The sequence below is a fragment of the Sinocyclocheilus grahami genome, unplaced genomic scaffold (assembly GCF_001515645.1).
Source record: "Sinocyclocheilus grahami isolate Dianchi unplaced genomic scaffold, SAMN03320097.WGS_v1.1 scaffold717.1, whole genome shotgun sequence".
NCBI lineage: Eukaryota > Metazoa > Chordata > Actinopteri > Cypriniformes > Cyprinidae > Sinocyclocheilus > Sinocyclocheilus grahami.
The window spans coordinates 516,705-521,603 of NW_015505896.1; the positions used below are offsets into that span (position 1 = coordinate 516,705).

At 39.8% G+C, this 4,899-nt stretch overlaps 1 pseudogene; it reads left to right on the forward strand.

Annotated features, from left to right (window-relative positions):
* The first annotated feature begins 2,941 nt into the window (after nt 1-2,941).
* Nucleotides 2,942-4,899, forward strand: part of LOC107560271 (uncharacterized) — a 3,321-nt pseudogene continuing 1,363 nt past the window's right edge.

Here is a 4,899-nt window from a genome sequence, read left to right on the forward strand (position 1 = left end):
GCCCTTGCTCCTTCAAAACCTATAATGCCCTAAAATCACATTTGAGAAGGACACATTCAACTGACAAATTAACAACAGAAGTACTTTTTTTTTAAACTGTGAACTATGCACTTCTTGTTTCTCCACTGAGAAGGATTACTTCCGACATCTTGGAGTTCATCTTAAGAAAAATGAAACTGTGCACTGTGTCTTTAAAGACTTCGATTTTTACACAAATGTTTATGGAACATTTTCATCACACAGATCCCGACAGCACACAGCACAATCTTTGAGTGAATTTCGGGCACAAATTGTACACATAAGTATATAGATCAGTCAAATATTACAGATGGTATTGTTGAAGCACATTGTCCAGATGCATATAAGTGTCCGGGAACAGATGACTGTTCAGGAGAGTATGAAACGGAAGAATTGAAAGAGTATGAAATTGAACTGAAATTAGGCCACCTCCTGTTAAAATTAGAGAGCATTTACAATGTGCCAAACAAGTGCATTAATGAAGTTGTAGCAGAGCTCCAGTTTATATCCTCTTCATTGTCAGGTCCTGGCATAGAAAAGACCGTAAATGCATGTTTAAGGAGACATGACTGTGTGCTTGATGACCCAATCATCTCAGATTTAGTCAAGCAGTTGAGAGAGTCCAACCCTGTTAGCACAGCTTTAAGAGCGGATGGTCCGTTTGCCACATCTTACAAAAGACAGCAGTTTTTCAAGAAGAAATTTCATGTGGTTGAGCCTGTCGAATTCATTCTGAACCAGAAGGAAGGTCAAACCTTACAATATGTTCCCATTCTTCAGTTGTTGTCACAGATATTAAGTGTTAAAGACATACAGGAGAAAGCTTTCAACTATTCATGCACTACTCATCAAAGTCGGTACGAGTCATTTACTGATGGAACACATTTAAAAAAAAAACGCACTTTTATCTACTGAAGACATAACTCTTTCTCTCCTTCTCTACATTGATGATTTTGAAGTGTGCAATCCTTTGGGAACATCCCGAAAAAAGCACAAGATCACTGCAGTGTATTGGGTATTGGCAATGTGCAATCCTTTGGGAACATTCCGAAAAAAGCACAAGATCACTGCAGTGTATTGGGTATTGGCAATGTGCAATCCTTTGGGAACATCCTGAAAAAAGCACAAGATCACTGCAGTGTATTGGGTATTGGCAAATGTTCCACTACAATTTCGTGCAACACTTAAGTCAATTTATTTAGCTGTGCTTTGTAAGGCTGTCGATGTAAAGACGTATGGTTATGAGGCAGTGCTTGAGCCACTGTTAAAAGACATTGTTCATTTGGAAGAAGAAGGACTCTTTATTCCTTTGTTTGGCAAGAAAATCAAAGGCACAATAGTTAGTGTAGTAGCTGACAATTTAGGTGCCCATTCACTTGGTGGATTTTTGGAAAGCTTTTCTGGATCTCACGTCGGCAGGTTTTGTTTGGGAAAGCTGTCTGAATTTCAGGTAAAAGAAGTAAGGACTGGGACCTTCCAAGCAAGAATGAAGCAGGAACATTATTTTCATGGACAAGCAGCTTTAGAAAGTCTCACTCTCACTCACAGCTTTGGTGTCAAAAGGCAATGTGCCTTAACTAAGAAATTAAAATACTTTCATGTTTTGTCAGGGTATCCACCAGACTTGCTCCACAACCTATTTGAGGGAATAGTACCTTTGGAGTTGGCTTTGTGCCTTGATCTTCTGATAAAGAAAAAATGTTTTACTTTATTTCAACTGAATGACCTAATCAGACAGTTCCCCTACAAGTGGACTGACAAAGCTGACAGCCCACAGCCTATCCTGCTGAACTTTGCCACCCGGAAAAGCATAGGTGGAAACGCTCATGAAAATTGGAGCTTATTGCGACTGCTCCCCCTTATGATTGGTTTCAAAGTGCCAGAGAGTGAACCTGCATGGCATTTCTTAATGGATCTTAAAGACATTGTTGTGCTTGTGGTTTTTCCATTTCACACAGATGACACAATAAGATTCTTGGACATCAAGATATCCGAACACAGGCATAGATACTTCCAGGTTTTTCCAGAAGCAAAAGTTCTGCCAAAGCACCATTTTCTTGAGCATTATCCACAACTAATCAAGGCTTTTGGGCCGCTTGTAACTCTGTGGACCATGCGCTTTGAAGCGAAGCATAGTTTTTTCAAGCGAGTCGTTCGACAAACCAACTGTTTTCGCAACATTTTACTGTCTCTTGCTGTTAAGCATCAGTTCATGCTGGCTTACCATCTGCACGGTACAGATGTACACAAACCTTCCCTCAGTGTCTCAAATATGTCCACATTGCCTGTGGATGTCCTCAAGGAAAACATACAGGAAGCAGTGCAAAAAAATGTTTCCTGGAGAAACATGCATTCAGGTTGCCAATACAGTGACCTGCCATGGCACCACTTACTCGGTGGGAATGATTTTGCCGTATGGATCCACTGGAGGGCTTTCAAATTTTGTTGAACTGAATCTAATCCTTATTGTGCACAGCCGCCCTGTATTTGTTGTCAAGTGTCTACATTCATGGTACAGTGAGCACCTTAGGGCTTTTGAATTGGAATCCACAAGACAAGTGACAGTCCTTGAGCAACTGGAATTGACAGACTCTTATCCACTTGCAGCATACACTGTTGAGCAAAAGCGATTTGTCACCCTGAAGCGTCACATACCCATACAAGATTAGGTATTTATATACAGTATATATTGACATGTTTTCAATTGTTCCTAAATCCTCTATTTACTGTCATAATTTAAGTGTTTCACATTGCTATTAAATTTCACGGGATCTGAAACAAATGCAAAACAGTACCCGAAAATGTCACCCAGAGGCCTCCTTTACAATTGACCCATATCTAAATTCAGTTTTTAAACTTTTTGATTCTTTGCATGTCTAAATTCAATTTAACCAATGTCTTTTTTTCATACTACAGAATCATCATGTCTGCCAGACTCAGAGTCATACTGCAAGAAGAAATACTCAAGCTTTTCTTGCCCTCAGGAATACCTCAGACTGTAGAGGAATTGAAGCATATTGTACAAGAGACTTTTGCAATTGAACAAGATTTTAGTTTGCAGTTCCAGGACCAAGATTTTAATGGTCAGTTTTTTACTCTCCTTGAAACTGACGAAATAAAGGACAAAGACACCATCAAGGTGGTTCTTGCTGAACCAGTGATCACATTAACATTGCAGGATTCTTCAAATGATCAAGGAGTCCAGGAGAGCTTTGGTAGCATTTGCACTGAGTTATTGGAAGATGTTGGTTCCTGCTCCACTGCATCCAGTGATACCATAATTCTGTCTTCTCCAGGGAGAACCTCCTCCCTTCGTAATGTGCCTTGGCCAGCTCAGTTTGAAATAACTGCCTTCTCCCTTGACACTGAGCTCATTCTACAAGCAGCGAATTAAGCTAACAGAAAGGATGGAACCTTACTTTGCAATCCTGCAGTAAAATCCAACATTCTGGACAAATTAGCAGAGAGCATCTTTGTCTACACAGCCTATCCTTCAAGTGCACAAAGGGAGCAGGTTGCTGAAGCCCTGGTTATGAAACACCCATGTTTGAGGGACCCAGTATCCTTCAATGGTTTATGTAGTTGGCACAACAGCCTGAAGTACAAACTTGGAAATTACAGAGCAAAGGTGAAACACCTCGGAATACCAGAGCTAAATGTAATCTGTCTCAAGAGAAAGTTAGCTGCAGATAAAACTCCAGCAAAAAACTGGAAAAAAGCAAAGCAATCTGAGGTTAACTACCTGCCACCTCACGCTCAAGGCGAAACTGATGCATCCCTTGAAAAGGAGAGAGTAAAGCTTCTCTATGAGTACAAGAAGAGAGACAACAACAGAGTCATTAATGAGATGATGTCAAAAACCTTCTCATTGCGTCGTAAAGATGTGATCCAGAAACTACCTGTGATTGACTTAAATGCTCGATGGCCTGCCCTGTTTGAGTTTTCCCAGGTATGTAGAACATTTTAATACTTTTCTGATTACTTTTGGACTGCCAGTGCTTTGCCTGACAAGGTGGCAGTAGTGAAACTTGATGAGACTCTTGACATCATAAATGAGGCATGTACTTTTAATATTATAGCAGTTAGTTTAATGTTGTAACATTCTGATATCTGTACTGAAGATAATCTCATATTTAATATGTTTGTAGGACAACAACATTGAATCCCGAAGAGAAACTGTGATCAGAGGCCTCATTATCTACCTTGGTGAAAAGACGGAGGAGTTAATAAAGGACTACCAGGTAAAGAAAATATATTTCTGCCCTCTCACTTGTTATGAATGCATACTGAATGATTCTCAAATTTATTTCTTGATTTATGTATACATGGCTCTCTTCACAGAAATATTTTTAAATTCACACAAGATAGTTATTATAGTACAAAGTATACATCAATATATTCAAATTTACCACAGCAACCACGTAATCCCACCCAGATTTCTGTTTAGATGGAGAGTAAAGACCTATGTGCATTCTTTACATTATCAAACAAAAATTAGGTTTAATTCTCTCTGGTATGTTTCACAGGTTTGTGATGATGATGATGCTGCAGCCATCCAAGAGGACCTCACTTCATTTGTGCTCAACATCTTTGTGGTCAACAAAGCCAGGGAAGGAGGTCACAAGAAGCAAGCAGGAATAGCCATCGAGGGAACAGAGGTCTTTTTGGTATTCCCAGTGTAGCCCATGCTTGCACCTACCTAATGGGCCTTATTTATGCTTTGGAACTAAGCTATCCAAAGAAACTGAAATACGCATTCAAGGTTTTCCAGAAGATCTTCCTGGAGCTGGAGGACGTTAACAAAAAAATGTCCTCCAAAGTCCACGATCTCAAAGTCAACTTACTGGCCTAAAAGCCATACAGACATTGTTGAAGGTAGAG